This window comes from Macrosteles quadrilineatus, unplaced genomic scaffold (genome assembly GCF_028750875.1).
Source record: "Macrosteles quadrilineatus isolate MER2022 unplaced genomic scaffold, UCM_ALF_1.0 Scaffold_2__2_contigs__length_208266976, whole genome shotgun sequence".
In the NCBI taxonomy this organism is placed as follows: Eukaryota; Metazoa; Arthropoda; class Insecta; order Hemiptera; family Cicadellidae; genus Macrosteles; species Macrosteles quadrilineatus.
The window spans coordinates 172,288,889-172,302,556 of NW_026542595.1; positions in this window are offsets into that span (position 1 = coordinate 172,288,889).

The following is a 13,668-nucleotide window of genomic DNA, read 5'->3' on the forward strand; positions in this document are numbered from 1 at the left end:
TTCAACCACGAAGATTGTTTAATATATCAATTTTTGTAACTAATGAAAGCAAAAGAGATTACTATTTCGGTTGGACATAGTCCGTCTTAGCAAAAGATGTAGTAGATACACGATTACGTTAACAAACGAACCTCGCAGATATCTATTAACAACATCGTAAGTTAAGCAAAATCTAGAGTTCATAATGTACGGTAACTGTAGAGAAGTTGTTTTACAGTTTCAAACGAACGAATGTCATAAATGTTAAAGTAGAAATCAAAAGACAACAAATTACTTGCCAAAACAACTGTTCTCCAAGCCAAATACAAGCTTGGATTTCATTCGGTAGTTTCTTGAGAGAAAGCGAGCTCATTTATATTCAATACGTAGCAAATCAAACTCTACCTTTACAAGCAATAACGTTCAAGTCTGTGTTTAAAGTATTCGCTCTTTGAATAATATAGTTTGCAGATATTCATGAGAGCAAAGGGATATTTTAAAATGTAAATATTTATGTTAAAATATTGCGTATAAATGTCTTTGACTTATTTGTATATAATTTTCATTTGTAAGTCGTATCACGAATCCAATTTTAGTAGTTGTAGAGTCTTGTAAAATTATGTAACAAAAGATTTTATTTTTTTGCGAGAAAACTAAAATGAAGATAAATACAAAAATATTGATTTGATTTTATCAATAAAATAAAAGATGTATTCCAAAGTAGTAAACACAGAAACAAGCCACTAATACCATTCTTATACTTTAATAAAATGTATAATAAATAATTCATTATTACTGTCGCAGCTTACAATCAATTGTTATAAGTTTGTACTGTTAATCGCCTAGCCTAGATATGAGCAAAGATACAGGGTGTCCCGTAAGTAAACAGCCAAACTCTTGGAAATGGTTCTATGTGTCAAAATAAAGAGAAAATCAAGTATAACATTTTTTCAAAAATCACTGCGTTAACCAGATATCCGCCATTTTGTATTTTTTACATATACATTTTTATTTTTGAATTTTTTCATCCGATCTTTATAAAAGTTGGTATGTAGGTTAAGGCATAAAAGACAAATGTTAGATAATAAATTCATCTTGATTCAACTTAAAATTTCAAAATGGCGGGCATTTTAATTTTATAAACTTAAATTACTCACAAATGGCTAATGTTATGACAAAATGTCAAGAACACTTTTATTTAGCATTTTTAATTCCCTATCAAACGGTACCAAGTTCAAAAAATATCAAATAAGAAATAGTTGAAATATTACGATTTTTAGTTGTAAAATGGGGCAAACCTGACAATTGAATTAAATGTAAAGTTTTTTTGAGGATTTTCTTCGTAACCTTTAATTGTACAACAATGATTTAATATGTCACTCAATTGTTTTTTTATCTGTACAAAAGGACAGCAAACATTTTTCATTTCCAAGTTTTTGTGATAAAAAATTGGAAATAAATATTTTTAATAAATTAAAAATTGCATAATCTCTCTTCCTAAAACCCGATCTTACCGGCTCGCGAACTCAATCTATACATCCAGCTCTACAAATTCATGCAAAGTTTCATCAAAATCGAACCAAAACTAATCGAGTTGTCTTGTTCAGGGACTTGCATATATAAACATTTGATCGGGTAGTGTTTGAGCCAACAGGGACAACATGAAAAAAGCAAATCGGTTCCCGGGTATAGGCTCTCCGTGCCAACTACGGCGGTTGCTTCATACCCGTAGGGAAATTCGCGAAAATATGATATAATCCATGAAAAAGCCTAATTCAACTTTAATACAATTGTAGAATACGTTAATTTTATTTTTTGTCCTAAGACGCTAGACACGAGCCCGGAATTGTTGTTCACATTATTCCAGGCTAGACCTAGGGGTTACGGCATTATCGCTTAGATCAAATTCATTGGTGATTTGGTGGGATTTGAACCCGGGACCTCTGGAACCGAAGTCCCGCTCTAACCACTAGACCAATTCGCTCCCCAAAAACTCTATTCCTGTCTCTGTCTATTATACCGGATATTACGTTTAAAAAGATCCTCACAAATATAAAACTATGTATGTAATAGATAATCATTTTGTACTGTATGTAACAGGTTAAGATTAGTAGATTCAGAAAGCATTGACAACGCCGACTTTACCTAGCTTGATTCGAATAAACCATTACTTTCTTGGCATCTTCCAAAACGAACAGTACTCGTAGAAAATGTAAGTCTCTTTATTTGATTAATTTTATTATTGATATAAAATTTCCAAGCCAAAATATTCATTCGTAAAACTAGTATTACTAAATGTAAATTGTCATGAATTGTATTTTATTTGAAATCATGTTAATCACTTTAGCAAATCTTTTCTTTTAGAAAATCAGTTATTCATGTTCCAAATTGTTTTAGAGATCACCAAATTCTATTTTGTTAACTTTTATTATAATTATTAATGCTCTGTGTGGTTATTTTCATAGATGAGTGCGAGTGGAATAAGGAAGAACGTTAGTAATACCTTTGACTATTACAATAGTCAATGGTAATACTGAGATACACCGGAACAAACTCCTACGTCTAGCAGGTGTGGATTACCCCTTAGGGATCCACACTAGTTGAACAAACTTAAGTTAATATGGCTCTGTTTGTTCATTAGAACGAGAAATGAGATCTCTCAAGAGAATCCTCTCGTTCGTGATTGTCTGTGAGAGCCAAGTGGTTTATAAGATGTGAGAACCATTGTGCTGGAAATGGTTGGATTATTGATGAAGCTAGGGGGAAGTACACTACCGTAAATCAAAGTATTTTAATTTCAAATTTCAAATTATATAGTTATTATTTTTTTGTTTTGTCATAAAAATGGACCTAATATTTATTCAAATTGAAAATAATTTTTAAAACTTTTTAACTGAAATGGTGACCATAAAAAGTAGGTATTTTAAGCCAAGTATGAATGGAGATGAGTGTACGATGAATCTTGTAGTCTTGTTGTACTAAGGCCGACTTTTTCCTTAGACACGGCTGTTAATTAATAGCCCATACATCTAGAGTTATATATCGATGATGGCAACTAATGTACCTACAGCTTATAGTGGAATCCGAACCACATTTTTGCCTTGGTATCTATGAATTGGTCTAATTTTCAGGATAGTAATGCGGATAGTCGTAGTACTCACTCGTGCGGACTTTAATCCACGTCAGAGAGTATCGCATCCACAGTGCATGCCTATAAATATCCACAATTCGTAACCTCATAGTAGCTGATTTACGGGACGACGCCACCCGAAAGTATACAGGGTGATTGGTACTCAGTGTGACAAAAATTTTTTTGTGTAAGTGCAAAGTAAATGAAGTGTGATGATGCATATAAAATGTCCCAAGTCTAAAAGTTAGCTTCCCAAAGAATTATGGAATTATTTTATGTTTTTTAAAAATAACCATGCTTTTAAACTTAATACATCGATTTCTCAATTACCTGTATATTGCTTTGAGTAGATAATGTCATTTTCGTATTTTACATTAAATTTTGAATAAGAATAATACAAAATGACAGAGGATCAGTTGTAAAAACTCCATTGTAAATAGATTCAAAGATAAAAATTAAGATGTTTGATAAAAATTTAAAAAACAATGGTCTATTGCATTTTTCACAACCTGAATACAAGAAAGTGCCGGAATATGTTAAAAACTGCGCCATTTTATAAGTTTTCCAACCATATGCTACACCATTGAGCTTTATGTCTGCTTATGTACGCTTTAGTGGTTTGAAGACTACAAAGCATGGTGTCTTTATCATTAAAAACATAGAAAGTTGGCATGTATTAAGCAAAATTTGTACTTTTGTTTCAGCTTGAACAGTAAAAGAGTAAAAAAATTCCCTGTTTTCTGGCATTCAAACCACTAAAACAAACGAAAAAATATTAAAACCTCAATAGTGTAGCATATTGTTGGAAAGCTTATAAAATGGCGCAGTTTTTAACATATTCCGACACTTTCTTGTATACAGGGTGTGAAAAATGCAATAGACCATTGTTTTTTAAATTTTTATAAAACATTTTAATTTTCATCTTTGAATCTATTTACAATGGAGTTTTTACAACTGATCCTATGTCATTTTGTATTATTCTTATTAAAAATTTAATGTAGAACACGAAAATGACATTATCTACTCAAATCCATATACAGGTAATTAAGAAATCGCTGTATTAAGTTTAAAAGCATGGTTATTTTTGAAAAACATAAAATAATTCTTTGGGAAGCTAATTTTTAGACTTGGAACATTTTATATGCATCATCACACATCATTTACTTTGCACTTACACAAAAAAAGGAGTAAGTGTACTTATATATGACTTTATTAATTGCACTTTGCATTTTTTTAGGGATGTGCATGTATTAAATATAATTGGAACAAAATATTAATGGTAAAGTATAAATCATGTTTTTAAAATATGAAAATATTTCCTTAAAACGTAGTAAAACACTTTGGATTAGTTTTCTTTTCCGAACTAATATATGCACATTTATTGTAGTAAAATTAAATTGTAAACACAAATAAAACAAAAAAAAATAGAAAATAAAAATTTAGACAGTCTACAATGTAATAGTATATGTGAATAGTTTAGTAATATTGGTTTCAAACTTATTCCCATCAGCATAGTTAATATTGTAAAAACTCATTCGAACCGTATTATGCCTCACCCTTTACGTTATTTATGATTGCATTGTAAAATCAGTCTAAAAATAAGTATAATTAATTAAGAAAAGGCCACACGAAAAATTACTAAAATAAAGCTGTGTATTTCAGAACGTTGATATTTTCATTTGTTTATAGTACCCATAATTAAGGATCTAAAAATCAGAAAAACATCTTAAATTTTTCAAATATGTGAGTCGGCGAGTTTTTTTTAATAACGATAACTAGAAAGGGTTCTTTGATAACATCCCTCCAAAAAAAACAATAACATTGGGTAGCCTCGGGGTAGGATACAGCATTAGGGGTAACATCTGAGGGCTGGTCCATCCCCTGTGTATGACTAGTGAACGAATAAAATAACAAATATTTGTGAAACTAATTTTACGCAAAAATAAAAGATGTTTTTGGAACTTTGCACGCAACTATTAATTGAATTGACTTTTGATTTCTTCCACTAATTTTCATTTTTCACTTTGGATTTGAAACTCGTTTTGAGCGCGTTTTACTCCACACTATTTTTTATAGAGGGTAGTTTAATTTTCACATATGTATAATGCCTTAACATTTAAATAAAAGCGTGCTTCTAGCCTTCTAATAACTATTGTAAAATTTTGCAATACGAATCTATCGGTGCTTAGTTGATACGTCAGGATATAAATCTTTTGTAATTAATTTAAATACAACAATAACCATTATAAAAGTTTCTTTCATTATACCAGTATCTTAAAGCCCTTAAAGTGACGACACCAGCATAAAGATAAAACCAAAGCATCATGAGTTTGTCCAGCTTATTCAACATAGAAAATTTTAATGTATAATTTGATAGTTTTAAATCTGATGATTTGTAAGTCACCATTTACGATTAAGCAGTGTCAACACCATACCAACACGCATATAACAAAAACTCTACAGAGAAACAATTTTCGCAGCCGTATTTCATTGAAGCATTGTCCAGCTCACGCAGTAATACCAACATGGCGACACAATAACTAATGTACTCACCCACAACTCGGTCGACGTATCCGCCGGAAGTCACGTGACTTGGACCACTTTTCCCGCCACAATGTGTATAAAATATGATGTTCTAACATTTATAAAGGGATGATTGAATGTGCCCACAATGAAATTCTTTCCTCCCATGGGTGGAAACTTAAAAATTTGTTGAAAACATTTTTAAACTGTTTCATAGTGGTATGATCTTCATCTAGGTTTGGTTAGGTTTTTTAAAACATTAAAACTACAAAAAAAAAACGACTTACCATGTTTTTTTGTAGGCACGAGCCTGGGATTGTTATTCACATTACTTCAGGCTAGACCTATGGGTTGCGGAACTATCACTTGGATAAAATACATTGGTGATTTGGCGGGATTTAGTAGTACCGTGCTCTAACCACTAGACCAGCTCGCTCCCCCACGATTAAAATCGATGTTAACGCTGGCTGATTTTACCTTTTGGCCTAGAAAAAAAATTGAAGGTACTTTTAACAAAAAACTGAACAGTCAAATAAATATCGAAAAATCACGTAGTACACATTATACGTTGTTTAAGCATCGTTGGAGACAACAAAACATGTCATCTTATGTGTACAACCTACTCAAACATCAGGATTAACGACCCCAAAACACAACAAAGGACTGGAAAATCATCGTGGCTTTAATAAATTACGTAAAATGCAAACTCCCGTGATTGTAAGATCAAACGAGGATAAGGGGACATAACAGGATAATGAGGTACATGGGGGGAGTTATTGTTGTGTCTAAGTTAGGGGGGGGGGGGGGTTGGAGAGAGAGGGAGGAGATGTTCTTAGCGTCTCTTGAGGGAAGGTTTCCCACGATTTCATAAATATCAACATTTATTGCAACATAAATATTATGAGTATTTAAAATTGTGTAGCCAGTAATTACAATTGCAATTCATAGTTTTCCTTACAGTTATTTATTATTGGAGTTACCTAACATTTTGTAATCATTAAATATTTATGTATTTTAATTTAACTAAGAGTTAGTTATTGTTGTTTTTTCGGGTGCAATTAACTACTTTTAGCAGATAATTTCCACAAACTAAATGTGTTGATATCAAATAAAAAAATATCCTTTATAAAAGATGTATATCAAAATGTAATTTATTTATTTATATACAAGTCTGCAACCAATTTACGTGTAAAAAATGTGAGTCATACCAGATGAAACGATGTCATTATCTACGACTCATAACATATTTTAAGTTGATTAGAATATAACTAATGTTTTCTTGTTTATTTTAGATACACTTTGGGTATATTAAATTATTTTAGTTCAATTGCAGTATTTAGTTTTTTTTTATTTTCATCATTCTAAATTAATAAATTTCTAAATTTACAATCAGATTGAAATCACGATACTCCAAAAAATAATCAATACGTATAAACCTGTATCTAAATCAATTGAAATTCTCATACTTACATGGCAGTTTCCCATCAAAATTAGATAAGGCCGCCCCTTCAAATTCGACTCTGATTTCTACTCACCTGAAATAAAACCACCAGATAAGAAACTAGCAATAACAAACTGTATGCAATCTGAAAAAGATAACAGCACTAAATGGATTTAGATTTTAAATCACCAATAAGAAAAGTGGAAAGACAAATTAAATATACAATACGTACCTTTTTTCAATAGTTTGACTAATAGGGTATAAAACTGCACTATTACGAGATTATAATGAAAAAAAGAAATGTAATCCAAAGTCCACTCACATACTATGGCTTACAGAATATGAAATCCCTGAAAAGTCTAGGAAATACAATAACACGATACGACGGCAACCTTAGCAATATTTAGCAAAAGGTTTCGCAGAAATACTATGAAATGCCGTTTGCAGTTAAAGAGAATGTTTGAATTCATTTGCAATATTTCTGAGAAGAATGGAACCTCATTGGATATTCAATAGATTTCCAATCAAACTGTGCATCTACAGAAACTGCTTTGGGCGTTTCTCTTTACATCTTAGTATCATCATTTATTCAAAATCAGGCCTTAGCAATTCATAACCAGAAAAATAAAATTATTATGAGTTTTACTTAAGTTTTATCTATCTGACACTACATTTCGGTTTGAAAGATAGTGTTTAAAAAGATAAACACGACTGCTTTTCCATCTTATACTTTTTGCGATGGAAAATCAGCTTTGATGGGTTTTCAGGTCCTTCTCTCGAAATATTTACTGAGGTACGTTTGAGAAAAAACAAGTGTAAAGAGACGAATAAAATAATTTGAAAAATGTTCAGAAAAATCTATTTGTCTACTACTTTCTACTGAACTGTTAATTGCCATACTAATAAGTCATTTAACAGTAAATAAATGCATGATATTTCTTTTTTATTATTAGCAAAAATATTTCAAAGTATTATTGGTACGTTTTCGCAGCAAGACTCAACATATTGCATTCACTTTACCGTCACTATATACCGTCAACGCCGAAAGCAATAGGCCAACTAGATTTCCACTTGATTCATGATTATTTTTCGTAATTTTTCTAGGAAATTGTTTTTTACAAGTATAGCTCGAGTATAAATAATTTAAAACGTGATCAGTTTAAAAAGCTGACGCAAATTTGTTCAATGCTTAATGTTTCCATATTATGTTCTCAATTGTGTGCTAAAATGCACCTAGATACAGTTCAGTCTTAATTGTGTCAATTACTTTACAGTATTTTTATAAATACGATTATTGGTCTTGTATTTGCAAATAAAATCTTGTTGAAAAATTGAACCAGCCAAAATCTTATTATAACAAGTTTTGAAATTTACGAAACTTACAGTCAAATAAGATTCTTATAAAGGTCTCCCTGAGATGGGAAGGAACAATGCCAACTATTTATTCAGCTCATGCGATGCCAGCTGAATGTGGTAAGGACCGAACTAAGCATGTTTGAAGGGACAAAGGCCACCTTATTAATCCGCTTGCAAAGGGTCAAGATAATTGTACTTAGTTATACGAACCCTTGCGTAACTGAAGAATTTCTACTTTTAATAATCTATAATGTCAGTTAAAATTGAACACATATTTACTGTTCCGTATACACTAAATATTATTTTTAAGTTAAATTTTCTCTAAATTTAACTCTATACAAAGCATATGGATTGAGGATTAAACTAATTTAAATTAAAGAAATTTAAAATGCAGCTAACTGATATAGGTTAATATTTCGTCTTTTTGGAATAGTTTTCTTTGAAGTGTATTTAAAGTATTGTTACAAAGATAAATCAAATATATTCCTCTTCAGATTTTTTTCAGTTAGACCTAAGTTTAAAATCATAGAATTGCATGATGAAAGGTTTTTAGACGGTACCACAGACAAATTTTACTCACTTAGATTTTGAAATGCAAAATTTTAAATAATATAAAATTGGAATTACTAATGGAAGAATTAAACAGTATTCCATGGTTCCTTTAAGATTCTCTCAATAGGCAATTTATATTTTTTCATTCCACCCACGGAATATGGGGTAGGTTGACATCATTTCTTGCCTGAGGCGACCCATTGTCTTGCATAGGGGTTGTGCCCTTCAAACACGTATCGTATTATTTCGTATCATTGTCTTTTGATAGAATCAAGTTTGAAATTTACTTGTTTTGATTTAGAAGGAAGACAACACTAACCTTTATGATTTATTTATCTAGGACTGCCAATGTTTATTCACAAATTTAAATTTTGTTCTATAGTAGGAAATCCATATGTTACAAAATAATTCAGAAGTGAAATATTTCAAGTTATTTCAAGGTTTTTTATGTAGGCTATTTTATAAAGTTTCTTATCTCTCATCGGCATTGAGAGCTTCAACACCAAAATTCATTTACACTCGTCCAACCACGACTACAGAAGTGAACTGAGGAACAATCTGAAAGTACATTAAGTTTTATTTCTGCTCCACTGAAAAGCCATTAGTTCTCCCTACGTTTGCGGCTACTTATTCGTTTGCCACGCCATTTCCTATCAAACTCCAGTCGGAAGACGTTCATCCCCTGACCGCAGTTTAGTTTCCGGCTTAGCTCTGCCCCAGTAGCGCGTGCCAAAGGGGCAGACACCCCTCGAATGTCTACCCCTGGGGCATGGCCTTTAGTCCTCCCAAGGGGTACCCCGACCCTCGAAAAACGTGTATTGTCTTTTGTACCAATGAACAAAGAAATTGTTATGGGACCCATAATGGCTAATTGTAATTCTAGGTAAACAAAATCTTTCGAGAACAGTAAAGTCTGTTGCAGATCACTACTATTATTATATATATTAGTTAAGTGTATACAGGGTGATTGAAAAGTCTGGGTACGGCTTAATATTTTAAAATATAATGCAGATTGAGCTACAATACTTGGTACAAAGTTACAGGGCATAAAACTCTATTTTAACACATATTCAGTGATCCAATAACTCTTCAGGGGGACGGCCCACAAGGAGTCGGAAGAAAATCTTAAATGGAAGTATAGGTCAATATGCACATCAGATTAAAGGTCTTTTTTAGTAAAATACAATGCCGCAAACCGCACTTCAAAAGGTTGATCCTGCGCAAAATGACAGTTGTTCAAAGATTCATTTAATTTACATTGCTATTATACGCTTACTCCTCAGGGGGCACAGCCCTAGGAATCGGAAGAAAATTGTTAACGTAAACATAGGTCGATATGCACATCAAATTAAAGGTCTTCACTAGTAGATTACGATGCCGTAAATTCAAGCTCAAAAGAATGCCTGAGTAAAAAATGACAGTCGTTCAGAGATTCAAAATGGCGGATTCAAGAAATCTTTGAACATCTGCCATTTTGCGCAGGATCAACCTTTTGAAGTACGGTTTGCGGCATTGTATTCTACTAAAAAAACCTTTAATTTGATGTGCATATTGACCTATGCTTCCATTTAAAATTTTCTTCCGACTCCTTGTGGGCCGTCCCCCTGAAGAGTTATTGGATCACTGAATGTGTGTTAAAATAGAGTTTTATGCCTTGCAACTTTGTACCAAGTATTGTAGCTCAATCTGCATTATATTTTAAAATATTAGGCCGTACCCAGACTTTTCAATCACCCTGTATATATATTCCCATTGATATTTTCAATAAAGTTTTCCCAGTCACTTTTAAGGGAAAGTCTCTCTTACATTAAAGGCCTAGGCACTAGTCCCCAAGCTAGATAGCTTATGGGAGGTGTCTGCTAATACAGTTCTAGGAGCACAGTCCAACCATTTAATACAATTAAAACAACAAATTCTGCATTAAGTGTTAAAATATACACTCCTGATCCACTCAAGATTAATCGTAGGTGCGGATAAAAATAAACAAAACAACAAACATAGTGTTACTATAATTATGTTTCGGAATAACTACATTTTATCTAGGTTAGTCATTTCGCATAATAAGATATCGGGAACAGCATTGAAAATCAGTTCACGTAGAACGAACTACACTATCTTCTCAGAATCTTAATATAAATTGTATTTTGGGATTGGGTTTAGCTTGCGACTCGATATTGTAAAAACATCTATTTTTCTAAAGATTAGTTAAAAATAAGGGTGTATTGTTTTCAGATTCATCGGGTAATATTATTCATATTATAAATGCTTTAGGCCACAAAAATTACCAATTGTGGACCGTTCTAATATTGTTATTTGTAGCGGAAAGTAAATAAAATCCAATAACACTAAAACCCGTAAACCGGTAAATTTAATAACACGTACAATTTTGATTAAGAAACTATTTTGTTGAACGGTTAAACGTAACGCAGCATACCAAACTACTGTTCTAATACTATTTTTTATAGATCAACCAGTGTGTGTTTCTAAAATACCCGTTTTCTATAAATAATGACTAAATTTATTCAGTATCATGTAGTGATGCCTATTTACGTAATTCGTATTTCATACAGTTTCGACGCAAAAATGTGTTATTCACTTGACTCAAGATTGTATGTTCTTCGTACGCTCCAAAGCATTACTCGAAATGTATATATCTTCTTGACAAAAGTTTAAATCTTAGTAGCAACTTAAAGAATAAATGTATTTAACGTTTTAATTTCTATACAAAAATAAAACTGATAAAACTTACCCTTTAACCAAAAAACAATTATAGATTTTTTCTATTCAAAAAATCTATTTTAACTGTTTTAAATAATGTTCTTTCCAACCAAGATTCAAAAGGGTTCCGTTTTCTTAAAAATGTTTAGTAGAATATAAAATATTCTCTTGATTTAAAACTATCGAGCATTATAAGTTATAAGTTTTTAGAACAGGTATTAAGGGGCTTGATTTTTAAAAGTAAAACCACATAAAATAAAGAGTACAAACTGAAGCGGTTGTGTTTTATAGTGGTTAGCGTCAAAAATTTCAGTGCGAGGGTCGGGCTCAAATCCTAGAATATCCACTAATTTTAGTTCCTCAGATCTCCTTAAACCTCAAACTGCTTCGATACAAATTTCCACTGATATTCACATTCAAAAATTAAAACACTGTGAAGGAATTGTAAAACATGTCAATATTATTTATTATTTAGTTTAAGCAACGTTTGGTCACCAAAGATCCTGTTTTAATGATGATTTTCATATTATCTCAGGTAAGGTAAGGTTAGGAGATTATTCTATAAGCTTTGTGAGGTAACCAAAATCTTTGTTGACAGTAGCTCCACGAGTTGCCCTTGAGTTGGGGATCAAATTTCACCATACCCCGCCGCACCCCACCGCACCCCGCATGTCACCCCATGTATATGTAGATAAGCGTACATACGGTCGGGGTCGTTATAGCTAATTACCCCATTTTGTCCTGCTTATCTCTTTTTGATCTAACAATTGTGAGGTTTTACATTTACATAAGCTTATTAGGAGGAATTGAGCTTCTGTTGATAACGATGGGTGCGGTTTGATAAAACTGAGGATTTACTGATAGCCTAAGCTTTTTAGTCAAACTACGAACATTAAAAGGGGGGTTTCTTCAGCTCCGTAAAATGGAGAATTTCTTAATTCTTAAAAAAAATTGCATGGTTTCTTAAGACAACAAGAAACGTTACAAGGTCGTCAAACACATGATTAAAGCTACAACGCAAATTTAAAAACAAAACGTAAATGTACACAATTAGATAGAACTATCATAATAATAAGGGTCCATGCAATGCCAAGTTTGTAGTAAAAGTATATATTTCGAATTCTCACATTCTATAACTTAAAACAATTTTCATTTCTGAATACAGTCGAGTAACATGATTTCCGGTACTGCAAGTAAATTGGTAATTTGTAAAATCTAAAAAACTTCTTCATATATTTTTTTTCCAGGAGCGCTTCGGTGCCTTAACGACACGGAAGTATTAATTTAAAAGTTATTAAAATACTTTAAATTCAAGTAATTAAATACATTTTGAGACCTTTTCTGGACATGAACACGCCTTAAACCCATTTTCAGCTAAAGTATAAGATATCAACACGAAAGTATTTTTGATCCATGGTAAGATTTTGAAAAATTTTCCGAATTTAACACACTAAAACACACTTTAAACAAGTATTGCATGGTAAAAAAAAAACACAGTTCTTTGAAATTAAATTAAAAGTACCTACACGCATGATAAGATTAATAAGGAGCAATATGTTTTCTTAATAACCCTTAAAAAATTAGCAGAGTTCTAATAAACCAAATCGTAACACAAGTAACTTTGCAAAAAAAGCACACCAAGATATTTCCTACCTAAAAACTAAACATTATAATTTCTATTTGCTGTTCCAAAATTAATGTTAATGTTAATTCTTACAAACCATAGCGATAGTAAACTACTAATTGAGTTGACAGTTTGATATATTGCATAGTAATTGACTGTGTTGTTCAGTTAGCAAAACAATACAATTGTAAAATCTAATTATTTTTCACCATTTTCAAACACACAACACACACGTGGAGGTCATTTAAACAGATTGTATTTTGATTCCCTGGCTTCTGTTTACCCGATCTCAATTCAAATTTTGTCAATATTTGCTTCCAGTATGAGTTTACAAGCCGTATTGTG